Consider the following 11,576-nt stretch of genomic DNA (forward strand, 5'->3'; position numbering starts at 1 on the left):
GCCTCACACACGACGATGAACGACGAGATGTGAAGGAGGGAATCCGGGGCCAGGTCATGGAAATCCAGCCCATAATAGAACATGAGCCCCCTAACAAAGGGATCCATAGCGAGGCCTAGCCCTCGGAGGAAGTGAGAGATGAATACAACGCTCTCGCCGGGTTCGGGAGTGGGAATGACCTACCCTCGAGCAGGCAGCCTGTGTGAGATTTCGAGGGTCAAATACCTGGCCTCTCTTAGCTTCTTGATGTCTTCCTCTGTGACAGAGGAAGGCATCCACCGACCTTGGAGGTTGGATCCAGACATGGTTGAAGGTCCGAAGCGCCTGACTTGAGCCTTGGGTGTTGGAACTCGAGGTGGGGGAAGGATTCGATTGAGCACGAGAGGGAAAAAGGACAAGCCTTGGCCTCTTTATAAAGAGGGTGAATATCAAGCGTCCTCCTCGTGGCCGTTTGGGACTTGCCTAAAATCAAGGAGTCATACCAACGGGCACGATTGGGTTACCCACGTCCGTATTGATGGCCTCTTTATAAAGAGGGTGAATATCAAGCGTCCTCCTCGTGGCCGTTTGGGACTTGCCTAAAATCAAGGAGTCATACCAACGGGCACGATTGGGTTACCCACGTCCGTATTGATGAGAATCCCGTAATAAGGGGGACACGATCTCTTCTTTGACAAGACATGTCAAGAAGATCGCCTCGCGATATGTGCAGTGCTGGTTGAGGAAAACGGTTCGAATAAAGACCGAGCCATGGCATAATGTCATGTTGTTAAACGTGCCAGCAGATTAGATTTGTGGAAATATTATTCTCTCTACGGTGGTATGTGGAACTTATTTTGCAGAGCCGGACACTATTCTTCTGTTCAAAATCTTCTATGGAGTATTCGGAAGAAGAACCTGCCTTGCAATGCTGAAGATAAATCTGCACGCCGGACTCATCGTCATTGAAGCTTGGTTCATGGGCTATTGAGGGAGTCCTGGATTAGGGGGTCTCCAGACAGCCGGACTATATCCTTTGGCCGGACTGTTGGACTATGAAGATACAAGATTGAAGACTTCGTCCCGTGTCCGGATGGGACTTTCCTTGGCGTGGAAGGCAAGCTTGGCAATATGGATATGTAGATCTCCTCCCTTGTAACCAACTCTGTGTAACCCTAGCCCCCTCCGTGTCTATATAAACCGGAGGGTTTAGTCCGTAAGACAGAACAATCATACCATAGGCTAGCTTCTAGGGTTTAGCCTCTATGATCTCATGGTAGATCAACTCTTGTAATACTCATATCATCAAGATCAATCAAGCAGGACGTAGGGTATTACCTCCATCAAGAGGGCCCGAACCTGGGTAAACATCGTGTCTCCTGCCTCCTGTTACCATCCGCCTTAGACGCACAGTTCGGGACCCCCTACCCGAGATCCACCGGTTTTGACACCGACAAGGCCCTTCTCAGAGGAAGTAATAGCCCTACGTATCGGTACCCGGAGGCTTGGTCGACTAGATATGTGTGAAAGTTCAGGGGGTGCGAACCCTTGTGCCTGAGGAGGGGGTGGCTTATATAGAGTGCGTCGTACCCCTCCAGCCCTCAGTTACACAGGGTTCAATGTACGTTAAGATAGGGCATTACTCGTAACGCTAGCTATAAAGAGCTATAAATGATCTTTAACACTACGGAGTGAATGCCTGACTGTTGCCATCCTGAGTGGCTTTAGACCTTCGATACATCACCAACGTATCTATAATTTTCGATTGTTCCATGCTGTTTTATTATCAATCTTGGATGTTTTATAATCATTTTATAGTCATTTTATATCATTTTTTGGTACTAACGTATTGACATAGTGCCAAGTGCAACTTGCTGTTTTTTCCATATTTTTTACATTGCAGGAAATCAATATCAAACGGAGTCCAAATGCCACGAAACTTTACGATGATTTTTTATGGGCCAAAAGGAAGAAGTTGGGCCCTGGTTGCACCTGGGGGAGTCCCAAGGAGGGAACAACCCACCAGGGCGCGCCAGGAGGCCCTAGCGCGCCCTGGTGGGTTGTGCCCACCTCGGGTGCCCCCTGGACCGCCTCTTTACTCTATAAATACCCCAAAAATCCCAGAACCCTAGGGGAGTCATCGAAATATTCATCCAGCCGCCACAGACTCTAGAACCACCAGATCCAATCTAGAAACCATCTCGGGTGGGGTTCACCACCTCCATTGGTGCCTCTTCGATGATGCGTGAGTAGTTCTTTATAGACCTTCGGGTCCGTAGTTAGTAGCTAGATGGCTTTCTCTCTCTCTCTCTCTCTCTCTCTTGCTAAATCTCAATACAATGGTCTCTTGGAGATCCATATGATGTAACTCTTTTGCGGTGTGTTTGTTGGGATCTGATGAACTTTGAGTTTATGATCAGTCATATCTTTTTATATCCATGAAAGTTATTAGTTCTTTGATCTCTTATATGCATGATCTCTTATAGCCTCGTATTTCTTCTCCGATATTTGGGTTTTATTTGGCCAACTTGATCTATTTATCTTGCAATGGGAAGAGGTGCCTGGTAGTGGGTTCGATCTTACGGTGCTTGGTCCAAGTGACAGAAGGGGAACCGACACGTATGTATCGTTGCTACTAAGGATAAAAAGACGAGATCTATATCTACCGCCATATAGATAAACGGATCTTGTCTACATCATGTCATCGTTCTTATTGCATTACTCCATTTTTCCATGAACATAATACACTAGATGCATGCTGGATAGCGGTCAATGTGTGGAGTAATAGTAGTAGATGCAGGCAGGAGTCGGTCTACTAATCTTGGACATGATGCCTATGTAATGATCATTGCCTGGATATCGTCATGAGTATTTGAAGTTCTATCAATTGCCCATCAGTAATTTGTTTACCCACCGTTTGCTATTTTTCTAGAGAGAAGCCACTAGTGAAACCTATGGCCCCCGGGTCTTCTTTATCATATATTTGCCTTGCGATATACTTTTCCTTTGCATTTTATTCAGATCTATTAAACCAAAAATACAAAAATACCTTGCTGCGTTTTATCTCTATTTATTTTATTTGGCGTTTGATCTATCAATCTACTACAATTTACCTCGCGTCCGCTTGCCAATTTCTGGCGCCGTTACCCGAAAGGGATTGACAACCCCTTTAACACGTCGGGTTGCGAGGTGTTGTTATTTGTGTGCAGGTGTTGTTTAGATTGTGTTGCTTGGTTCTCCTACTGGCTCGATACCTTGGTTTCATAACTGAGGGAAATACTCTACCGTCGCTGTGCTACATCATCCCTCCCTCTCCGGGGAAATACCGATGTAGTTCCAGCTACCATCAAGGAGAATTTCTGGCGCCGTTGCCGGGGAGCACCAAGTCAAGATAATCTCCCGTCAACGTGCCTTCTGGTGCCGTTGTCGGGGAGGATCTTCAACATAACCAGGTTCCTAATCACAAATCTCATCTCCTCGCAATTTACATTATTTGCCTTTTGCCTCTCGTTTTCCTCTCCCCCACTTCACAAAAAATTGCTGTTTTATTTTCCCTCTTTTTCGTTCGCCTTTTTCTCGGCAGATCTTTTGTTTGCTTGTGTTGCCATGTGCCTTCTATATGCTTGCATCTTCGCTTGCTAAAAAACTATTGATATAGATCCCCATCAAATCGCTAATCTTTTTAAAAGATCCAATCATATTGTACCAATTGCTAGTGAGTTGAGTGCACTAGATTATCTTTATGAAGCTTTGCTTGATATTCGTGAATCTGAAAATTGTCATGAAGAAATTTATGAAGTGATTCATGATAGATCCTTGAATGAAAAGTATGATTGCAATGATTTTACTATAAATTCTATTAATGTCAATTGTGCTAATAATATGCAAAACCCCAAGCTTGGGGATGCTAATTTTGCTATGTCTACTACTTTTTGCAATGATCATGATTGGGGTGATTCTTCTTATGATCTTGAAAATTTATTTAAGCATCATGATGAATATGTTTGCAATAATATTGAAAGTGGGTTTGGAAGAGTGTCAACTTTAGCTAAAAATAATCCCACATATTTGGAGAGTGTTGAATCTTATGAATTTTTTGATAAAAGTGGGCTCGGAGTGGTCATGACTTTATTTGATGATAATCCCACTATTTTGGAAGAGTGTCAACTTTGCATGCATGTGGATCAAGAAGAGAATATTTTATGTGATAGTTATATTCTTGATTTTGATTATGATCCTATATATAATTATTATGAGAGGGTAAAATATGGTTATAGAAATTTTCATGTTACTAAATTACCTCTCGTTATGGTGAGATCGTCAATACTTTATTCCTCTTCTTTACATATGTTAGATGTTTCTTGTCTTGATGATTTGTTTGCTCATAAAATTCCCATGCATAGGAAGTATGTTAGACTTAAATGTGTTTGTCATATGCTTGATGATGCTCTCTTCGTTTCAATTATTATCTTTTGTGTGAGCATCATTGAAATCCTATGCCTAGCTAAGGGCATAAAACTATAGCGCTTGTTGGGAGGCAACCCAATGAATAAAATTTATTTTTGCTTTTTGCTTCCTGTTCTTGTGTGTTTACACAATTATGCTACTGTTATGATTGTGTATTTTATGTTTTAATTAGTGTTTGTTCCAAGTAAAGCCTTTAGGATCTTCTTGGGCAATAGTTGTTTGATCTTGCTGTAAAAAACAGAAAGTTTGCGCTCACAAAAATAATTATCATTCTTTACCAGAGAGCGATAAAGTATGCATTCCAATTGCAGTAGATCAATATAAAAATTTCTCAGGTCTTCCTAATTTTTAGAGTTTTTGGAGTTACAGAAGTATTCAAAATAGTTAGATTGCTACACACTATTCGGTTTTGACAGATTTTGTTTTCTTTGTGTTGTGTGCTTATTTTGATGGCTCTATGGTTTTCTTTGATGAGTTTTTGCCATAGAAAAGTTGGAATATAGTATATATAATACAAAAACAAAATATTAATTGGTTTGATACAACACTTACAGTAGTAGTTTATTATTCTTATACTAACGGATCTCACGAAGGTTTTTGCTGAGTTTTGTGTGATTGAAGTCTTCAAGTTTTGGGTTATCTTATGATGGATGAAGGAAGGATGTAAGAGCCTAAGCTTGGAGATGCCCCAGCATCCCAAGCTATTATCCAAGAATGAGCAACCAACTAAGCTTGGGGATGCCCCCGAGTGGCATCCCCGCTTTCTTCCAACAACTATCGGTATTTTAATTGAGACTATATTTTTATTCGTCACATTATATGTGTTTTGCTTGGAGTGTCTTGTATGATATGTGTCTTTGATTGTTTTATTTTGTGTTTTAAGTCATCAATCCTTTCTGGACACACCTATTTGAGAGAGCTAAAATTATTTCATGACTTGTTAGAATTGCTCTCTATGCTTCACTTAATTTTTTTATGAGCTAGGACTTGCTCTAGTGCTTCACTTATATCTTTTTGAGCACGGTGTGCTTTAGTATTTTTGAAGAAATGCTCTCTTGCTTCTCTTAGATTTGTTTGAGAGTTATTAAAATTTTGAAGGAATTCTCTGTTGTTTCACTTAAATTATTTTGAGAGAAAAGAAATTTGTTATGCTCATGATCTTCACTTATATTTGGTTGAGCTTATGAAAAGCAACACATGAAAATTAGTGCCAAAGTGATAGATATCCAAGAAGGGTAAAGTAAGAAAAAATGTCATGAAGATCATTGGACAAAATAAACTTGATTCTTAGTAATAGTTTTGAGATATGATGATGTGATATGTGAGTCATGTTGATGAGTAATTGTGCTTTAGTAAGAATATTGGTGTTAAGGTTTGTGATTCCCTATGCATGCACGAAAGTCAATAATCATGCAATGAAAACTATATCCTACTTGTGGTGCATTATTCGGTGTTAATTATGCTTAATGCTTGCTTATGAGATTATTCGTTTCTTGGCTGGTCGCTTCCCAATCTTTTGCTATCCTCATTTTGCACCAAGTATGACCTCTACTTGTGCATCCAAAATCCTTTAAACTAGTTTTTCCACATGAGTCCACTATATCTACCTATATGCGGTATTCTTTTGCCATTCTAAGCAAATTTGCATGTGCCATCTCTAATTTTCAAAATAAACTTCTCTTTTGTGTGTATGTTTTGCTCACGGAGCGGTGAGGGGCGGCTAATATTTTCCATGCTGGATGTGTTATTCTCAAGATGTGTGTTTATTCACTTGTCATTGCATGAGAGTAAGGCAAAGGTCTTAGGGATGCCCAGTCCCGAAATGCAAAAATAAATGAATTTACTTTATGTTGTCAAATAATAAATTCCTTGGAAAGTGTTGGTATGGAGGGCACCTGTGGATACGCTTAGCCATGGAAAGTGAAAGAAATGGTGGAAAAAGGAATAAACTTTATTTTCTGTTTGGGAACCGCCTATGGCATATCTAGCATGGAAAATGTTGGGAACTCTAAGTCATTTTCATGGGTGGGATGGATACACCTCCCAAAATGTTTTTATCTGAAATTTTTCGCTTTGAGCTCTGGCACCTCTACAAATCCCTACTTCCCTCTGCGCAGGGCCTATCTTTTACTTTATGCAAATTTTATTTTGAGTCTCCATCTTCTCTTATAAAAAGCACCAACTAGGAGGCAGTATGATCGTACTTAAGTATTGGGTATAGCTAATATTCGAGTGTGTTTCATGAATGGATCAATGTTTGAGCATGATGGGCTTGGGATAACTTATTTTAGCATTGATATTTTGAAAGACTTGGTTGCTTGTTGATATGCTTGAGTATCTAAATTATTATGTCAAAACGACTATTGCTTTGAATCACATAAAAGTCCAATTGTCCATGCTATAAAGAAAATAATATGATATGACTTGATGAACAACACTCCACATCAAAAATTCTGTTTTTATCACTTACCTACTCGAGGACGAGCAGGAGTTAAGCTTGGGGATGCTGATACGTCTCCAACGTATCTACAATTTTTGATTGTTCCATGTTGTTTTATTATCAATCTTGGATGTTTTATAATCATTTTATAGTCATTTTATATTATTTTTGGTACTAACCTATTGACATAGTGCCAAGGGCCAGTTGTTGTTTTTCCCCATGTTTTTTACATCACAGAAAATCAATACTAAATGGAGTCCAAATGCCATGAAACTTTACGATGATTTTTTATGGGCCAAAAGGAAGAAGTTGGGCCCTGGTTGCACCTGGGGGGAGTCCCGAGGAGGGGACAACCCGCCAGGGCACGCCAGGAGGCCCTAGCGCGCCCTAGTGGGTTGTGCCCACCTCGGGTGCCCCCTGGACCGCCTCTTTACTCTATAAATACCCCAAAAATCCCAGAACCATAGGGGGTCATCAAAATATTCATCCAGCCGCCGCAGAGTCCAGAAACACCAGATCCAATCTAGACACCATCTCGGATGGGGTTCACCACCTCCATTGGTGCCTCTCTAATGATGCGTGAGTAGTTCTTTGTAGACCTTCGGGTCCGTAGTTAGTAGCCAGATGGCTTTCTCTCTCTCTCTCTCTCTCTCTCTCTCTCTCTCTCTCTCTCTTTCTCTCTCTCGTCGATTCTCAATACAATGGTCTCTTGGAGATCCATATGATGTAAATATTTTGCGATGTGTTTGTTGGGATCTGATGAACTTTGAGTTTATGATCAGTCATATCTTTTTATATCCATGAAAGTTATTTGAGTTTCTTTGATCTCTTATATGCATGATCTCTTATAGCCTCGTATTTCTTATCTGATATTTGGGTTTTGTTTGGCCAACTTGAGCTATTTATGTTGCAATGGGAAGAGGTGCCCTGTAGTGGGTTCGATCTTATGGTGCTTGATCCCAGTGACAGAAGGGGAACCGACACGTATGTATCATTGCTACTAAGGATAAAAAGACGAGATCTATATCTATCGCCATATAGATAAATGGATCTTGTCTACATCATGTCATCGTTCTTATTGCATTACTCCATTTTTCCATGAACATAATACACTAGATGCATGCTGGATAGCGGTCAATGTGTGGAGTAATAGTAGTAGATGCAAGCAGGAGTCGGTCTACTAATCTTGGACATGATACCTATGTAATGATCATTGCCTGGATATCGTCATGAGTATTTGAAGTTCTATCAATTGCCCATCAATAATTTGTTTACCCACTGTCTGCTATTTTTCTAGAGAGAAGCCACTAGTGAAATCTACGGCCATCGGGTCTTCTTTCTCATATATTTGCCTTGCGATCTACTTTTCCTTTGCATTTTTATTCAGATCTATTAAACCAAAAATACAAAAATACCTTGCTACGTTTTATCTCTATTTATTTTATTTGGCGTTCGATCTATCAATCTACTACAACTAACCTTGCGTCCGCTTGCCAATTTCTGGCGCCGTTACCCGAAAGGGATTGACAACCCCTTTAACACGTCGCGTTGCGAGGTGTTGTTATTTGTGTGCAGGTGCCGTTTATGTTGTGTTGCTTGGTTCTCCTACCGGTTCGATACCTTGGTTTCATAACTGAGGGAAATACTATACCGTCGCTGTGCTACATCATCCCTCCCTCTCCGCGGAAATACCGACGTAGTTCCAGCCACCATCAACCTTCTATTCTCCGAGTGATTCTTCGTGCGGTCGAATGACTGTATACTGGTCGAGTGGAATTGGGGTATCCGAGTGGTATATTTGGTCGAGTAGATTGCACTCTAATGTGACTTCAGTCGGTATCTTCTGTTGATTCTTGAATGTACTTGACTTTAGGGCAGTGTCCTTGGGTAGGGTGTCTAGGACAGGCCTATGACCCTACCCTAGGTACATGTCATCGTCACCTTCCCTGCCACCCCGGCTCCGGTGGGCTCCTCCCCCTCCGCGCCCGCTGCTGCTGCGCTGTCGGGTGCCCCCTCCCGCTCTCCCCTGTGGTTCCACGGGCCTCGGCCCCATGCTGGGCGGACCTGGCGGAGGCCGATGACGTTGCCACGGGCCGGACCGTCGTTCACCGGGACCCCTCGGCGCACTTGGCCGTGAGTAGCGCTGAGGGTGGCCAGTCGCCGCGGCGTGACTGCCCACCCCTCTCGTGGATGTGTCGGCGTGCCGCGGCGCTCAACCCGTCGACGCCGCGCTAAGGCACCTCCTTGGGCTCGAAGGCCGCTCACCGCCACCGCACTTCGGCGTGGGGTGTCGTGGGGCGGTCCGACCTTGGATGGGCTCACCGTTCGTGGCGCGCCGCCGTCCCTTCCACGAGCGTCCTGGCTCCTCGACCGCCTCCCCTGCCTCTGGCCGCCACGCCGTCGTGGCCTCCGACCTCGCTCCCCCGCTCCCCCTTCAGGCCCTTTATCGCCACTTTCGGATTGTCTGTGCTTCGTTTCTCACCCACCGAACCCTCACGCCGCTTGTGGCTCGTTGTGGCCTCCGCGCCGACGACGGTGCTGGCCATGACGGTGGCAGCAGCGGCAGGGGAAACCATACCAGCAGCAGCCCCGTCCCGCTGGCTGGGCCACTCACCGACGGGCCGCGCACACCTGGGCCTCGCTCTTCCTGGGCCGGATTCTCGCGGGCCGATGGGCCTTCTCACCTGCCAGCCCAATTCATGGATCTCGCTTGCCGGGCCGACCCAGTCGCCCACCCGGTCGATTTGGCTCCGTGCAGGTCTCCCTCAGCCCCCTCCATCGCGGCAGTCCTCCATCGACCCGACGGAAACCCTAGCACGCTCCTCTATCCCCGCCGCCAGACCCCCCCCCCGTCCCCTTCTTGCGTCGCCGCCCCGGGCCGCCATGCCGCGGGTGTGGGAAAATGCTGGGACCCGACCCAAGCGTCGCGCTGTCGACCACCGTGACCCCGCCGGCCCCTCCCCTGATGTGGTCGGCTGCGAAGATGACCTCCACCGCCAGTTGATGTCCCGTGACAGCCATCGAACCCCACCACAGGATGACCGCCGCTCTCCCCCTTTGCGTCGTTCTCCTGGCCACGAGGAGCGCCGGGGACGCTCGCGTTCTTGCTCCCCGCATTTGGCGCCGGACTGGCGCGACCATCGCCGCCGCTCGCCTTCCCCGAGCCGCCGGCGGGAGGGCAGCCGGTCCCCCGCGCGTGCTGGTCACTCGCGTTCTCCTCCCCGCCTCCAGCAGCAACCTCAGTAGTCCATAGCCCCCGCACCAACCCGCCGCTACCAACCACCCCGTGGCGAGTCGAGCTTCCCCCCGGCCGGCAATGGCGCGGGGTGGGGCCGGCAAGGGGCTAAGAGAAAGAAGAAGCGGGGGCTGGGCAGGGGCAATTGTTCGACCCTACCTGCCGGCCCTTCTCGCGAGCCGGCCGCTTCCGCCTCGGCCTCTTTACTCCCTGATGACCACTCCGCCGACCTCGTCAAGTGCTTCAATTGCGGCCTCGCCGGACACTCCCAGATAGCCTGTTCACGCCCTCAGTGCTGCTACGTGTGCTCGGATCCCGGACACCCGGCATTCCTCTGTCCCGACCGGCCGGTGTGGGAGGAGCTGATGATGTACGGGCATGGGATCGAGGGCCTCGACTACTTCCACATCGAGGTGCCTGACATCCCCCTCCCTCCTGGCGATTGTCACCATCCGTGATGGGGTGGCATCTCCGGAGATGATCGAGGCAGCGCTCAACCACCTCTACCACTGCACCTGGGATTGGCAGGTCACCCTGCTATCTACTGACCGGTAACCAGTTCTCGGCGGTGTTCCCTGACGCTGTCAGCTACGGCTACGGCACCTGCAGCAGCGACATCACCCTAGCCCACAACAAGCTAGTGGTGGACATCTCGGTGCCGGTCCGGGACCCCTAGTGGGGTCATGGGGGGACATCGCAGCGACCGATACCCCCGCCACGGCCACCACTCCGACTCGGGGGAGGATGATGATGACTCTGAGGATAGCCCCCCCCGACTAGGTGGCTGCCGCAGCCGCCAGGGATGGGTTTGGGGCCGGCCACTCCCACTCCTCGGGTGATACGTCTCCAACATATCTATAATTTTTTATTGTTCCATGCTATTATATTATCAACCTTGGATGTTTTATATGCATTTATATGCTATTTTATATGATTTTTGGGACTAACCTATTAACCTAGAGCCCAGTGCCAGTTTCTGTTTTTTTCCTTGTTTTAGAGTATCGCAGAAAAGGAAAATCAAACGTAGTCCAATTGACCTAAAACTTCACGGAACTTATTTTTGGAACGGAAGCAATCCAGGAGACTTGGAGTAGACGTCGGGGAAGCTTCGAGGAAGCCACGACGCAGGGAGGCACGCCCTACCCCCCTGGGTGTGCCCCCCACCCTCGTGGGCCCCTCGTGGCTCCCCTGACCGACTTCTTTCGCCTATATATGTCCATATACCCTAAAAACATCGGGGAGTAGAATAGATCAGGAGTTCTGCCGCCAGAAGCCGCCGTAGCCACCGAAAACCAATCTAGGCCCGTTCCGGCACCCTGCCGGAGGGGGGGAATCCCTCTCCGGTGGCCATCTTCATCATCCTGGTGCTCTCCATGACGAGGAGGGAGTAGTTCTCCCTCGACGCTGAGGGTATGTACCAGTAGCTATGTGTTTGATCTCTCTCTCTCTCGTGTT

Source organism: Triticum urartu, chromosome 2A (assembly GCF_056163025.1).
Source record: "Triticum urartu cultivar PI428250 chromosome 2A, HENAU_Tu73, whole genome shotgun sequence".
NCBI lineage: Eukaryota > Viridiplantae > Streptophyta > Magnoliopsida > Poales > Poaceae > Triticum > Triticum urartu.